The sequence below is a fragment of the Podarcis liolepis genome, assembly GCF_965112155.1.
Source record: "Podarcis liolepis genome assembly, chromosome: 4".
Lineage (NCBI taxonomy): Eukaryota > Metazoa > Chordata > Lepidosauria > Squamata > Lacertidae > Podarcis > Podarcis liolepis.
In genome coordinates this window covers 91,741,479-91,758,383 of record NC_139558.1, presented here as the reverse complement: position 1 = coordinate 91,758,383, position 16,905 = coordinate 91,741,479, and the positions used below count along the sequence as shown (strand labels likewise).

Genomic DNA, 16,905 nt, shown 5'->3' with positions numbered 1-16,905 from the left:
AGTCGAGAGGGCCAGGCAAAGGCACTTTGAGGGCCAAATTTGGCCCCCAGGCTTGAAGTCCTCAACCCCTGCCTTGCAGCGTCACTCTGTGGCAAGTTGCATGAAATGGCAAGTAACATTGAATCCAACGTAGGTGAGTGTTTTGGGGGATTGGTGTTCCAGCATACAGCTCCACAGAAGCCCACAGTCCAACATAGAACATCAATGGGCAACCACACTGATACACATCTCCCAAAGCTAACAACTAATATCCCTACAGGTAGTTAGCCATGTTGGTCTGCCGTAATCAAAACAAAATTTAAAAAAATTCCTTCCAGTAGCACCTTAGAGACAGACTAAATTTGTTATTTGTATGAGCTTTCGTGTGCATGCACACTTCTTCAGATACACTGAAGCAGAAGTCACCAGACCCTTATACACTGGTACCTCGGGTTAAGAACTTAATTCGTTCCGGAGGTCTGTTCTTAACCTGAAACTGTTCTTAACCTGAAGCACCACTTTAGCTAATGGGGCCTCCTGCTGCCTCCACGCCACCGGAGCACCATTTCTGTTCTCATCCTGAAGCAAAGTTCTTAACCCGAAGTACTGTTTCTGGGTTAGCGGAGTCTGTAACCTGAAACGTCTGTAATCTGAAGCGTATGTAACCCAAGTTACCAATGTAAATAGTGAGAGGGTGGGGAGGGGTATTACTCAGAAGGGTGGTGGGAATGGGTGATTGGCTGATAGGTGTGGTAAACCTGTTGATGACTGTTAACAACTGCAATTGGTCTTACATGAAAAAGCAAGGGGTGAGATGGCTAAAAATAGCTTTATCATGTATAATGAGATAAGAATCCATTGTCTCTATTCAGACCAGGTCTCTCCATGGTTTTAAGTTTGGTAATAAGTTGCAATTCAGCAACTTCTCTTTCCAGTCTGTTGCAACTTATTACTGAGCTTAAAACCATAGATCAAGCAACCATACTGAGGAAAACTTCATCAGAACTGCGCAACCGATCGAAGCACGTGAATATCATCATGCTACTCTGCCTGGTTGCTAAGCAACATCTCCACCCATCTCCTTCCGGGCTGTGGGTTCAAGTCTCACGTTGGGTAAAAGGATTCCTCCATTGCAGACGGTTGGACTGGATTGTCCTTGTGGTCGTTTCCAACTCTACAATTCTGTGATACTGTGACTATTGTTTTAATCCATCTATCAGTCTAATTATTGTCTCCCCAAACAGCTCACATTAATTTAAACAAAGAGAGGCCAGAATCTTCATCAGGCTCACAAACATAAACGCAGCCAGGAAGTGGAAGGAAAAGACAGAGTCGAGAGAACAGTTCTTTAAGGTCAGAATAAAGTGGTAAGTCATAAGAGGGCATTTATAACCACTCTGGCTCAGGCTGGTTTTTCTTTTTGTAAAAACCTAAATTTTTTTGGGGGGGGGGTTCCCCATTTTTGAGTACTGGTTCTTGATGCTTGAGTGTAAACAACTGCAAAACTGTGAACTTTGAGCCTTTCAAACAGCACAGGAGCCTAGCATGTCAGAACGTGACAAGCCAAAGTAACTGGGAAGTTGTGCTGTGATGCTGATATCCTGAGCTGTGCAGCACAGTCACAGCTGTACAGATGTCTAATACATTGATGAAGAAGATAGTTTTATTAAATTTATATCCCACCCTTCCACCCAAAGGAGAGCAAACATGCCACTGCTAACACAATACAATTAAAAATAAAATACCAACATATTTAAAAACATTTACAAACAATCACATGCTCACACAGTTAATAATTTCAAGGTTACAGCCATAAGATGACTGGGTAAAAAGGAATGTTAATAAAGAAGGGGGCAGACACACCTCACCAGAGAGGATGTTCCATAAATGGTGAACTGAGAAGGCTTGTGAAGGATGTGCCAACCCAGGACTGCTATTCCTATATTTTCCCTTACATTCAGAATTACAGAAATCCTGTGAAACTAATTCATTTTAATGTCTTTCCTCCTCTATCTCTAGATGTTATGGATGGTTAATGGGACATTATTATTAAACTGATGTAAAAAATATTTTATCACCCTTCTTGCCTTGTTTCTAAAATACACTCATACCAGAGCTCTGATTAACCTAAAAGTAGAGCAGCTACTGAGAGCCCAGCTCACATGCACGCTAAGAGCATCCTGTCTTGGGACAATGGAAAATAAATGGGGAGGCAAATGAATAGAAAATGTGGCGGTATATTTAAGTTTTTTGCTTTCTATGTCTTTTACAAGAGGTAATGGTGAGCAGGAGCAACCTACACATAGGGCTAAACCATTAACAAGTACCTATTAAGGCCTAGAGAGCTGGTTAGGAATGTACACCCAGGCTCAGGTTACCGGTGTTGGCCAGAGGAGGACTCTGATCGAGATAATGCACCAGTCACCCCAAGACTAAGCCATTGCTGAGACAACATCTTCCAAAGCTCAGCTAACAGGGCCCACGGGGAGCTGGCCAGGGTCCTGATTTGCCTTGCCCTGCAGTATTAATTACCATTTCCCTTGTGTTTCTCCAAGCCACAGTATAGGATAGGTAGATGGAAAGAAGATCCCTAGACCCAAAAGACAAATAGATATAAATGTAATGTCTTCTGCTGGCTGTAGATACTTTTTGCACCCAAAATGGATGGCCAAATCCCATCCACCTATCTTTCCCTTATCCACGTCCTAAAGCAATTGCTTCAAGTTGCTTCATAGTCAGGCCTGCCTCATCCCCACACAGACCCTACCTCGCACAACAAAAGTAAAGGCATGTTAAACCTTAAACTGTAAATCAGATAGGATTCCCCACCACCACCACCTTTGAGTTGACCCAGAGATGCCGTTTAAGGCTTTTGCCAGCCTGATCTGGTCTTTGATGAGTCGCAAATGCTGCAGCTCTAAAACTCCACAGCTGCTCAGCACTGAACTCACACTTTAATGGGCTTTAGATTAGACCTTTTAAAGACCAGCCATATGACAGTACTGAAAAGGGAATGGGAGATGTATCATACACTACTGTGTTGTTACACTGATAAATTGAGAAAGGAAAATAAAACCAGCAAGGGGACCATCAGAATACTTATTGAGGGCCGTAAATGTTCAGATGCAGGTGGTTAACTCATGCTACTAACTATGCTTGTATTCCACTGTCCACATTCATTCCCAGGCTCTGCTATCTTTATATTTTTGCCTTATCTCCATTCTCACATATTTTTGTAGCCAGAGTTGACAAACACCTTAGTATAAAACTGCCTGCTGAGACCTCTATAAAGGTTTGAGACAGATCATTATTGCTCCTAGTTAAACATTATTATAGGGCTAATATAACAGCTAGACTTTCCCATTCCAGTCCAGAAATGCTTACCCAACAATCTGCAATATCTCAAGGCAACATGATCGCGGAAGAAGCACAGATATGGGAAGTGTCACGTCAAGCCAACTAGGAAAACGAATATGTTGGATATTTTGGGTGTCAGCACTTTTGTTGTAAAAACAAAAATGTTGTAATGGGAATGGAGTCAGGTGAGATCACCTTTCCCCTAGGTTTTATGAACCAAGATGCTTCTTCATCGATTTCTGCAATGTAGATGGTTCGACTTGATGACCCTTGGGGTCCCTTCCAACTCTACAATTTAATGGACACCAATGTCTAGATGATGTTCTCTTAAATCAGCATTTACAGCTGGTGTCTTCTAGTTATAAAACACCCTTCCACCTAACTGTGTGGATGCTGAAGGCAAATAATTATGGTGGCTGGAACATAGTTAGTGAAGGAGATACGCATTGGAGAGTTATTGAGATGGCTGGGAAGGATTGGCTTTGGAAGGGGAAGGCTACTAATAAAGGCTGTTTCCTTGAGAGTTGGTAAGACTAATGCTGTTTTGAAGACTGACACTGCCAGGCTGCCTACATCAACTCAGCATGTACATTTGTAAATAAACAGATACTAGATATATATATATATATATATATATATATATATATATATATATATACCACCACCCATAATTCTCTGGCACTCTCTTTTCAAAAGCAAATGGACTCTTCTAAATTCTAACAGAACAAGGAAGTAAGTGAGCATGAAAAGATGCACTTAAAACAGTAAGACAGCAAGAAGATGAAACACCTGCTCAAGAGACCAAAAGATGCTCGAGTCGACCAAAACAAATGGGAATTAAACCAGCAAGACGCCTACTGCCTACCCACATCAACCTCCCAACAATGCTTCACTTCTTTAGAATTACGTACGTTCTGCTTAAATACTTGGGAGGCTCATACATCTGTGCCAATAATAACTGTGTCACCAGGCAGCTTTGCCTTATTTACTTTGCTAAGGGATTTCTACCGCTGCCACCTCCCAGATAGCATCAAGTAGCTCATAAGGTTGATTCGGTTATAAAGAGAGCCGGCCGTGCCACTGTCATTATTGTGAGAGCCAAGACAGAATTCCAGCAGCAAGTGTGTAAGTCTCAGATCGGCTTTTCTCCCCAGAGGCCTTTGGAACACAATAGCCCATGTATAGAAAGAGGTCTCTGCAAAATGGAAAGCCCACACTGGCAGTTCCAAATGGAACGGGGTGCATTTATTACTAACTGCCAGATGCCAAGTAATCAGACAGCATTGATAACCTGTTGGGTGGCCAATGAAACTAAACTCACAACAAACTGTACCTCCCTCTTGAGTGATTATTGCTCATTACTTTGGTGCAGGGCGGTAGTCCCCAACAGTGGACATGCAGCCTTCTGTTGTGTTCCTTGTTCAGTGGATCAGTTACGTTTCTGCAAGATTTAACCTAATGTTGTTTTGTTTTCCCCATTCTAAGATGGTTTAAAGGCTCCACTGCAGTACAGATGCTCCTTATTGGGCACACCAGTGTTTGGGGCTCTGGCACGAACTGCCTATTAGCCACAGGACCTCCTATGCAAGTAAGTCATGTGACTTCCATATAAAGCCCCAAAGAACTCTGCACCAGGTTACCTGAAAAGCCATCTTTCCCTCCACTGTCCAATAAGGGCATTAAAATCAGCAAATGGAACCTAGTTAGTTTTGCCGCAGCCTGATGAGTATCAGCTCTTGGTAACACAGAGGCAGGCTTTTTCACTGGAAGCACCCATGTTGTGGAATGCTCTCCATACCAAAATACAAGCAGCCCCCTCGGTATTGGAATTCTGTCGGCTTTTGGAGACGCACCTGTTTGCCCAAACTTGAATTAGACAAACCCTGAGTGTGAATTTCCTGAACTAATGATCTGAATTAATCTTTCAGCTGTTTGAATCGTTATGCTTCTTGGTGGGCTTGGATTATTATATATTTTAATAATGGGTGTGTTTTTCATATTTTGATGGAACTGTTTTATTGTATGTTTTAATTTAATGCGTGGGTTTTTCATAATTGATTTCACACTTGTAAACCACTTAGAAGCCATTTTGGCACGCAATCGGTATATACATTAATAACTAACAAAGCAATGGGTGCTATGCCCTTCCTCATGCTGTTACTTTGACTGTAGTTATCTATCGGTAGGTTACATCCAGCAAGTTACTCCTTGGAAATACATTTACAGCAACCTGGGGATAAATGCAGAAGTAATCCTGGCACAGCAGTTGACATGTACAATCTAATGTGAGTGCATTTCAGCTGAGCATTTCTGAGCAAGACAATTTTGCTGAGCCTGATGTTTTTCATCAATAAAATTGGAAATAATAGTAACTGCCCCCCCCATGATGCTGTAGATTATTACCTTCACTGAACACACAGTGCAAAGTTATGCACCAACTAAAATAGATTAGTGATTCCTAACCTAGAAGTTTAAAAATCCAGCGTAGAAGAATCCAGAAGGGTACTTTTAGAGGTGGTGGGTCTGAAAGATCCATGTTACCTAATCTGGAAAAAAACACCATGCTTGAGTTTGAAAATTAAACCTGCTCTGCTCTCATATGTGCAGTCCAATTGTGGAATGTGGCAGCAGGTAGCATTTGTTGGCTACCATATTCTGCATGCCACAAAGAGTATGATCACCAGCAGTTAACAAAGATCACTTGCCCCTTAATTGCCTTAAACTGCCCTGCCATGCTCACAAAGCCGGTAATTTTTCAAAATATCCCCAATGCAACTGTAAGGATAGTGTTGAAGATCTGTGGGCAGTGTGTGTGTGTGTGTGTGTGTGTGTGTGCAGTTGTGTGTGTGTGTGTGTGTGTGTTGGTTCTGAAGTAATTATCATGGAGTGCAAAGGCTTGAGCAGATGAACGCAACAACAGAGACATTAAAGACCACAAGGACCGACAAAACCCATTCCAAAGGGATCTTGAGTAGCCTACTGAAACCTGCTGGCATCTGAAGACCTGGAACCCAGGGGTCACTGGGGTGAGCCACTACAATGCATCCCTTTATGTCCTCGCAGCCCAGGAGAAAGACATGCCACAGGTTCAGTCGATTTCCCCAGAAAGATGCGGCTAATCTTCTGAAGCCCACGGGCTAAATTTAAATGCCGTCTTTACTTATCCAGGCGCACGCTACTCATATCTCCCTTTCCCCCCTCGCTCCCGTTTTTTTCGCCCAGCCGCTTGTCGGAGCTGTCCGTGGTACTGAACATTCGACAATGGCTCAGCCCGCGACCGAGGCCAGCTCCTCGCTTGATAGGCGATGAACGAAAAGGAACAGAGGCTGGCATTTAAATAATCAAGGAGTGGGGGGTTAAGGCATCCATGACAACCCCTATATGCCAAAGTGGGGGGGGGGGAGGGAGGTAGGGGGAGAGTTGCTAACGAAGCGGAGGCTCCCTTTTGCTTTTTTTTGTCATTGTGCAGATTTGTTATAGAACCTATATCATTTCTGCCTTTCTCATCTAAACCGCACCATCGAGGCTGATTTGCGTTGGCTCGGCGTTCCGAGAGCCTTCTGACAGCCGCGCAAAGTAAGGGAGAATAGCAAACACCAGACCCGCAACCCCCGTCACACAGAAAGAAATCTGAAGCGCGAAACGCTAACCAGCGCTTTGCTCCCCAAGGTCACGGGAAGAGGTCCGTGGCAGAGGGCACCGAGGGGGGAGTGTGTCTGTGGGGAGAGACCCCCTTCCACACCGCCATCCCTTTCTCTCAGGCTCATTTCAGCAGCAGCATCCGCTACTGCTTAAAAAAAAAAAATCATAACCCGGACATCCCCCCCCCCCCATGCACCCCTTGTCGTTTCCAATGCAAACCAGGACGGGATGCCAAGCCACCTTCTGAGTCCCAGTAGCAACTTCGAATTAACTGGATTTGCCCCTTAGATGAGCTTGCATTTCCTACCTGGCATTGCAGCCTCAACGAAGGCGAGCATGCAAGATGGGCATTTCCCCCTCCCCATCTCCCGCAATAAACACATATATACAGGTTGCATCCCTGCTGCGACCCGTTCAGGCTCACCTTTAGGATGCTTTAGGCAGAACCACCTCTCCTCCCAAAACACACACACACACACCGTCTCCCATCTCTATTACCTTACCGGGTTCCAGAATCCCAGACACAGCCTGGCGTGAAGTGTCAGGTCCAGACAAGGATGGCTCAGGAGAGAGAGAGCAGAGACGATGCTTCAGCCGGGATGCAGAATTCCTTCACTGCCAGGCAGAGGGAGAAGCGATGCCCTGGAGCTTCGGGAGGTCTTGCCTCCCCTCCCTGGCAAGAGCAACTGGCCTTTCTTTTTTTCTCTCTGGTGGCAAAGAGACAAACGGCTGGAAAGGAGGAGAGGAGGAGATCCGCCTCCTCCCCTCGCCGCTTCCCTGCCTAGGGAATCAGATCTCGGATCCCTGGCCGATACCAACGCCAGACCTTCCCTTCGCCCGTCGCCGCCTCCTGCTCGCCAGGTGATGGAGAGAGAAAGGAGGAGCGGCGCTCGGCCACCTTCGCTAGGTTCTTGCCCGGCGCGCGCGGAGAGTCGAGGCTCCGAAAGCCCAGCAAAGCGCGCTTGCCTTCTCCTCCTTCGCCTTCTCCTGGCGCCTCTCTCCGCTTCCGCCCCTCCTCTCCAGCACGCAACACGCGGCTCTCGCCACTTGGTCGAGTCCCGGAATCGTCCTGTTCCTTAACAGGAGATAAAGGCAGGGGGCGATCAGCGGTGAGTGGCCCTCCTAAGGGCAGTCGTCCTGGACTGAAGGAGCCCCAGAGAAAGCCAAATGGGTCAGACCAAGTTAAATCCTTGGCCCATCTAGCTCAGGAAGAACTTTCTGACGGTAAGAGTGTTCCACAGTGGAATGGACTCCCTCGGAAGGTCCTTCCTTAGAACTGAGATGAGATGCGTCTTATCTCCATCAGGGTGGCCATCTGTCATGTATGATTTAGCTGAGATTCCTGCATCGCAGGAAGTTGGATTAGATGATCCCTTCCAGCTCTGCAGTTCTATGGTTCTATGACCTGGTGGCTGCTCTCAGGGGTTGCAGACAAAAGGTCTCTCCCATCCATACCTGGAGATGACAGGGATTGAACCTGGGACCTTCTGCATGAAAAGCATATGTCCCTGCCACTCAGCTACTGCTCAATCCAGGCATTGGCTGGTTTCACTACATTAAAGTCTGGCCAGGTCACTAAAGCAGCCTTAATTCTCAGTACTTTGAAATGGAAACAAAGGTTCTTTTTCTCTCTAGATTAGATGGGGAGCAATGGCCTGATGTGAAGCTCAGGTCATCAGGTTACCATAGGTGGTATGTACAAAGAAGACTCTTTGTACATGCAGAGAGACTTTCTATAAGCAAGGCTGGGAGAAATACATCTCAGGGGGGAAGTGCAAGTGTTGCAGACAGAAAGTGCCAGGTCCAAACCCTGACATCTACAACTGGAAGGACTGGCTGGCAGGTGATGAGAAAGACGTCTGCCTAGAATCCTGAACAGCAGCTGTCAATCAAGGTGGACCATATCCAGATGGGTGGACACACAATATTAGGACAGGTGGACAGATCGTCTGGCCCAATTTTCCTAACAAAACAGGGCCCAACTCACTGTACTGTGACAGATTTCTCCCAACTTTTGTTAATCTTTAAATATGTAACAATAATAATGTTAATCTTGATGAGCATGTTTCAGAGACATGGGAAACATCCATACTGTTGGTTAAATCCAGATTGTGGGAGGGGAAAGGCAGTGATAGAGGAGAATATCATGTGGACAATGAAGGCTCCTGAAGCTTGCTGTCCATGTTAAGCAACAGTATGAACGAGCCCATTATCTCTGTGCGCCATACAACAATTCAACAAGGTGAGATGTTGTTGTCCTCTTCTTCCTGCTGCATCTGGGGGCTAAGCAATGGGGGCTGCTTTATGTCTCTGTCTGCTGAGCTGATGCAGTGGCGAGATCTGAACTTGGGACTTGGCAAACCACACTTGCTACACCACACCAGCCTTTAGCTTTTTGGCAGATTGCTTTCCACAGCACACTCAGTACCCACGAATACCAGGCTTTTCGAAACAAATGCAGGCTGACAACAACCCAACAGCTGTAATTTTGACTCTATAGTGGACAGACGGGTCAGAGTGATTCTGTTTAGTGTTAACGATTTGGGGGAAAGCAGCATAAAATATCCTCTTCTCTCCTTCATCTCATTCCCAACCCATCCTTAGAAAACCTTGCTTACCTCCAGGGTAACTGAGGATAAGTAAGATCATACAGTTTGTTGGAAGGGAGCCAAAAAGAAACCAGTTAGTGTCCAATCCCTTGCTAAATGATGACACGTTCCACTTACTAATCTCCCCAAAATCATCCCACGGCATTCAGGTCACTAGAAGAGAGTAGGCGCACATATCAGGAGCACATTCTGAGGGGGGGGGAGCTCCTGGCTTAGTGGTAACTACCTGTTTTGCATGGGGGGGGGGAGTTCTGGGAAGGGCTGGTGAAGACTGGAACTCTGGGGAGCCACTGTCAGTCAATGCCAACAGTACTGACCTAGATGCATCAGTGGTCTAACTTGGCACCCGAAAGCTTCCTATATTCCTATGAACAGTTGTAAAAAATTAACACTGTGTTTATTTTTTAATTCACTGGAACCGTTTATATCACATGTTTCCATCTGAAAAGGCACCCAGTGCAGCTGTCTATAATGAGCTGGACAATAAAACCATAATAAAATATCCATATTAACGCAGATGCAGACAAAGGCAGAGAAGAACCACAATTAAAACAATGTCGGCTGGGTCTGAAAAAGCTGAAAGGGTACTGACAATACGGAAGGGATTCAGCCCTTGACTCCTTGAGGTAGAAAAACCTTTGAGCCCTGCCACTCCGGGAGTGTGCGCTCTCTCTCTCTCTCCCTCCCCCCCTCTCTCTCACACACACACACACAAAAAAAATCTTGATAGCTAAGCCACCCACACCACCACCACTGAAATTCACATGCCCTTTCCCAGTTGCTTCCACCCACTTTTTGAAACAGAACATAAGAACACAAGAACAGCCTGCTGGATCAGGCCAGTGGTCCTAGTCTCCCTTCCTGTGGTTTCCAACAACTGGTATTTAGAATTCCCCAACATTTGTTTCATGTATGCCACTTCCTCAGAAAACAGAGGTGATTTGTAAGCATTAAAGCCCATTTCTTTTTCAATTTTTTTAGTGGCGCCTACCAAATGTGTGAAGGCAGCAGGGAGAGCACTCCCTAAGTGGGTTTACCAAATAACTTGTCTCCTCCGGCATATAGGCAATAATGATGATGTTCTCTGTGATCTTGACCCAGTGTTAAGTGTGGGGGTCTTCAGATCCTCTTAGCTAAGAGACCCTTTCTTTACAGCGAATAGACTACAAAATATATAAAATCAGCACAGATATTCAGATCTCTCTCCTTCCTGGCTAACCAACTGATGCTGCCTGAAATGGGAGGTCAATTTCCACTTAGCCTTTTACAAGTCCTGTATCTTTGGGGTCACAGCATCTGTAGATGGAATCACGGAATCACAGAACTACAAAGTTGGAAGGGATCCCAAGGGGCAAGTCCAACCCCTTGCCATGCATAAATCTCAACCAAAGCATCCATGCCAGATGGCCATCCAACCTCTGCTTGAAAACCTCCAAGGAAGGAGAGTCCACAACCCCACAAGGGAGACTTGTCAAACAGCTCTTGCTGTCAGAAAGTATTTCCTGATGTTTAGTCGGAATGTCCTTTCTAGTGCCTAGAAACCATTGGTTTGGGTCTCCAGAGCAGGGGAAAACGAGCTTGCTCCATCTTCCATGTGAAAGCCCTTGAGATGCTGCATATGTAGCTCCTCTCAGTCTCCTCTTTACAGGCTAAACATCCCCAGCTCCTTCAACCTTTCCTCACAAGGCTTGGTTTCCAGACCCCTGATCATCTTGGTTGCCCTCCTCTGCACACTTTCCAGCTTGTCAGTACCCTTCTTAGATTGTGTTGTCTGAACTGGACACAGTGCTCCGAGTGTGGCCTGACCAAGGCAGAATAGAGTGGCACTATGACTTCCCTTGATCTGGACACCATATTTCCATTGATTATGCTCAGGTCTAGTGATCAGATGCTGATGAACAAGATATTCATGGTAACCTTTTAGGGCAGAGCTTTCCAAACTTTTCATGTTGGTGACACACTTTTTAGACATTTCACGGCACAGTAATTCAGTTTTACAAGCAAACCAGAGGTTAAACTATTCCCTTTCCAGCCCCGGGAGGGGCACGGGGAGCATTCGTGTGACACACTAACAGTTTGGAAAGTTCTGTCTTGGGGCCATTATTTTATGGGAGTGCCCAGCCTCTAAATAGAGAAGGGCCACAGTTCTTTCCATTTAACAGGGGATAGAGCAGTGCCTCTGGAGTAGAACCGTTCAGTGGGGAAGCAGATAGCAAGTACTGTATAAATAGATTGTAAGAGCAACACTTAACAGTGTCAAACAAGGCAGAGCAATGGTGTAATGGAGAGCCCATGGAATAGCAGCAAAACACAAGCTTTCCCATGTAGAAGATCTTAATCTCCATTCCTAGTAGTACCTCCTGCTCAAATGTTCTCCAAGAGAAGGCCAGGAAACCTGTAGCCCTCCAGATGACACCGAGTTGCAGCTCCCATCACCCATGACTGTTAAGCATGGGCTGATGGGAATTGAGAGCATGGCTGGGATAAAACCTCTGCTTGAAACTTTGAAGGAGCATGCTGGACATTGGGCTTGCAAGCAGCAGGTGACAGCAGCCAGGCTCAGAGACGGCAACTGAAATCCTTTTCACACTTACCTGGAAGGAAGTCTCATTTAATAGGAGTAGATATGCATAGACTTGAACAATGAGGTTCAAGTTCCAGGCCACATCAGTGGCTTAGGGTGGGTTGCCAGCGCCCGGGGCCACACAGAGAGGGGTGGGTGGGAGGAAAATGGACAGAGTATGCATGCGCATTCAACGGCCTTACAGCATCCACATCATCCAGGAAAATGTAGCCGCAGAGATAAGAAAAGAAGTCGTTCTGTTGTCTAGAGAGGACATTTCCTGATTTGCACAGAGAAGCTGTTTTCAATGGAGCCCAGCGATGGAAGCACACAGCTGTATTGAGGCAGCACTGGATGTTGAAATTTTGCAATCCCTAACAATTTTGCGCCCAGGGCAACTGTCCCTGTGGCTCCCCTCTCTGCCACTGGCCCTTTATGCTGATAAAGCTAATAGAGCACAATATTGTCTATACTAGCTGACATCAGCTGCCCAAGATTTCAAGCAGGCCGTCTTTCTGAGTCTTACCAGGAGATGTTAGGGACTGAACCATCAAGCTGGGACCTGTGGCCAATCGAAGGATGTGCTCTATGCCTCAGCTACTTAACCCTTTGCAATGTAAATGCTTGAGACTGACAGGAAGCCAGACAATTGGTCCAGTTAACTCAGTGCTGACTAGCCACTAGCTAGCTGTGCCTTTTCAGGGTTTTGGATGGGAATCTGCACAGCCTTCCAGGAGATGCAACAGCCATTTGTAGGCAAAGCCTGGGCTTTACCATCAAGTCCCAACTCTCCCATTAGCATTCTTTCAATGGCCACAGGATTTCATGTGCAGTATCTCAGGACTGTTATGAAAAGCCACCCTTCTGCTTCCTATTTTCATGCACAAATCCCAGTCTGGCTGGCTTTCCTTTTCAGGACCATTACATTCTTTTTATGCATTTAAAATATGCAATAAAAATCAACATTTCAGACAGCATTTTTGAGCATTTCATGCCCACACTTTCTGCACTCCCTTTAAAATAACCCAGCAAGACAGGTCAGCCTTATTATCAGCCCTGCAATGCACACTGAAGGGTCTCCTGAAGCGGGATGAGCTTGAGAAGATGCATTTTGCATGAGGGTCTCTGGGGAATTCCTGGTAAAGGTGAATTGGGGGATTCAAAAGGTCACACCCACAGCAGACATTTAAGGTGATCACACACCACTTTAAGCAGTTATGCAAGTGTTTACAGTTTGCAAAGGGTGCTGGGAGGTGTTAGGAGGGTCTTCACAAGCTGCAGTTCCCAGAATTCTTTGGGGGAAGCCATGACTGTTAAAGCAGTATAAGAGAGCTTTGAATATACAGTATGGATGTCCACCTTCCAGTTCAGGTGCACAATTGAGCCTCAGCTACAAGACCCGCTCTCCTGGCAAAGAGACCCACCATCTCTCAATTACAGTGTTATGACATATGACAAAAGGTATCCAGTTCAGGAAGCCTTTTGTTTCAGCTAACCTGTAAATTTTAACCCCATGCCTACACTTCAGCTGCTACAAGTTGCCTTGTATATTTTGTGTGAGTGTGGCGTGTTGAATTTTAATTGGGCTGCCTGCAGTGCCCATCATCCTCAACACAGACCCATTGAGATGAAAGGACATGACAAACTTAACCCCAGCATTCCAATGGATCTAGAGACACCCCAATGCAGTTCTGGCTTTTCATGGTTGTGTCAGCCATCAGAAGGGCAGGAAAAAATATATAGAATAAATTTCATCTTAAATTTATATATTTTATGGTAAAGAATGGAGAGAGAGAGAGAGAGAGAGAGAGAGAGAGAGAGAGAGAGAGACTAAGGGCTTAGTGAGCAATAATTCTGATGTACTTGCACAAACCTTAAGCGGAGGTTAGATTATATCTAGTTCTCACTGAGCATCATTTATACTCTTTTGTTTGTCAATGGTTATAGGAGAAATTCCGTGCTGCATTCACCCTGATTTGCCTGCCAGGTCCTTATACCGCCTTCCCACCCGTCATTCCATCTCATACTTTCCCCATCACTTTCCTAACCGCAAAAGCCCTCTTCATTTCTCCTCCCTAAGCGGATGATTTGTCTCTCTAGGGCGACTGAGCCCTTTCATAGCACAACTCTCAGTCGTTTAGATCCCTCCCCGCAAAACCCAGCGATAAGTCTGTGCGTGGAGGCACTTCCCATCGCCAAGGGTTGCAGGGGGCGTCATCCTCTGCAATTTTGCCCTCCGGGGGTGGCGCACCCTGGCGCCCGCACACTCGCACGTGCGCTCGCTTTGTCCGTCTGCACGATTGCGAAGCAGCGGCGTTGAGGAGGGGGAGGGGGCGTCTTTTGTCAGGAAGCTTCTCCAACAACAAACAACAACAACGGAAAGGGGGGATTTCTCTTTGGCAGCAAGCTATTACATTAAAAAAAAAATCTCCTCCTTTTAAGTAACAGCTGATCTGGCATTTAACTGGGAATTGGGGCTCTGCCCGCATTACACCGCTCCCCCCCCCCCCGCCCCACTCACCAGCACCACCGCGATGCATTTGCAGCGAGAGAGGATTAGGCGAAGAAGCAGCACATCCATTTTAGAGAATTAACATACTTTAGAGAAGGCGGGGGCGATTCCTAGCATTGTTTATTCACACACACACATATACATTAGATTTCCCTCCCCCCCCCCAGCACACATACACAAAGGCACACTTCCCTGCTGCGAACAGGGGGTGACCCACATCTCATCAAGCCCACCTTCTAGAGAAGCCAGTAGCCCCATTCATTTAAAAGCGAGAAGGGAGATCTCGAAGATTGGACACCTTAGGGGGGTCCTCAACCTTGCCAGGAACGACCCTGGCGGCTGTCAGGTCAAGGTGACTTTCTCAAACTTGCAGAGGTAGAGGGGCTCCCTCCCCGCGGTGGGGGGCGGGGCGGGGCGGACGGAGGGGGAACTAGACACCTGGTATTACACACACACACACACACACACACACACACACACACACACACTCCCCTGTCCTCTTGACACCCATCTTTGCGCGCAGCCCGCTCTCCATCGCAAACGCGGGAGGCGGTGGATGCAGCTTACCTGTCCGGAGGTGGGAGGGCGGATCGTGGCGTGTGGGGGAGGGGAGGGGAGTGGTATCCCTCTGGCCTCACCAGAAGTCCGATCTGCGCTCCCTTAGCAGCCCGGTCGCGTTCCCCACGCGCAGAGAGACCCTCCCTGCTCTTCACATCTTTGCAACCCCGCACGGTCTCCTGCAGCAGGGAGGCAAGCAGAGCCGGGCAGCAACAGCCTCCGCCTCGCCCCACTGCAGAAGCCGCTAAGCGAGCGCGTGTGTGCGCCTCGCACGTGTTTCCTCCGGCCGGCGATGGTGGCGGCGCGCAGCTGGGAGTCCAGGCGGCCGCTTCCACCGGCGAGCCATCAGTCTCTGGCATCTGCCTCAGGACGGCTTATGATTCTTGGGAGCGCAGGACGAGGGTGACGCTGCGCCCCCTCGCGGCCAGGCCGGGGCGTCTCTCGCTCAGGTTTGCCCCAGCTGCGCACCTCCTTGCTTGGACAGGGCGGAAAGGCAGGTGAGAAATATAAGACACATATAGAAAGGAGACGCCGCCTCGCCTTACATCTTCAGCGCTAGATGTGAGAGCGCAGGCGGATATATTTAGCCAAGGCATTTGAGCGCAGATCAATAAAGGGACGGAGACAGTCGAGAAGACATTTAATCCTTCTTTCGAGGAAGGTTTGTTGGAAAAGAGCCAGAGAGGGAAGAGAGAGAGCTGGTCTGGCGGGGGTCGCTTTCCCTGGATATACAGCTATTGTCACTGTCACATGCAGAGTATTTGTAGGAACACTTGTTGTTGTTGTTTAGTTGTTTAGTCGTGTCCGACTCTTCGTGACCCCATGGACCAGAGCACGCCAGGCACTCCTGTTTTCCACTGGCTCCCGCAGTTTGGTCAAACTCATGTTAGTAGCTTCCAGAACACTGTCCAACAATCCCATGCTCTGTCGTCCCCTTCTCCTTGTGCCCTCCATCTTTCCCAACATCAGGAACACTTGTAGGAACTGCCTTATGCAGTCAAAACATTGGTCCATCTAGCTAAGTACAGTGGACGCTCGGGTTGTGAACATGATCCGTGCGGCATGCACGTTCGCAACCCACAGTGTTTGCAACCCACAGCACCGCGTCTGCGCATGCGCGGGTTGTGATTCGCGCTTCTGCACATGCACAATTTAGTGTTTCTGTGCATGCATGAGTGCCAGAACCCGGAAGTAACCCGTTCTGGTACTTCCGGGTTTCAGTGCGTCCGTAACCCAAAAACACGCAACCTGAAGCGTCTGTAACCCGGGGTGTGACTGTATTGTCTACACTGTCCAGTAGCAGCTTTCTGGATTGAATCATAGAATTGTAGAGTTGGAAGAGACCCTGGGGATCATCTAGTCCAACCCCCTGTAATGAAAGAACATGCAGCATTCCCAGAACCACACTCTCACCAGTTGAGCTATCGAGGCTGATGCAAATTTCAGACAGCCTTACCTGGAGATGCTGGGGATTGAACCTGGGACCTTCTGCTTCCAAGGTAGATGCTCTGACACTGAGCTATGGCCCTTCCCCATGCTAGGACCACCACGATAAGCAATGGACCTTACTAAGCAGGGCAGGTCCACCCATCAGGCGAGGTGAAGCAACCACCTCAGGCGGCAGAATCCACAGAGGCAGCAGGTCCTGCCTCCAAGTCCCATCACTTGCTAACCTGCAGCACATT

At 47.2% G+C, this 16,905-nt stretch overlaps 1 protein-coding gene across 5 annotated transcripts in view; it reads right to left on the bottom strand.

Annotated features, from left to right (window-relative positions):
• GRM5 (glutamate metabotropic receptor 5) overlaps positions 1-15,602 on the bottom strand; it is a 285,964-nt gene extending 270,362 nt beyond the window's left edge. For 2 of the 5 annotated variants that reach the window (XM_083499274.1, XM_083499275.1), the window contains exon 1: positions 15,230-15,602. The gene's annotated coding sequence lies outside the window, so the exon portion shown is untranslated. Of the gene's footprint in view, positions 1-7,481; positions 8,004-15,229 lie in introns of those variants that run through there. The other 3 variants (XM_083499273.1, XM_083499271.1, XM_083499272.1) reach the window with 3 other exon arrangements.
• Between the last annotated feature and the right edge of the window lie 1,303 nt (positions 15,603-16,905).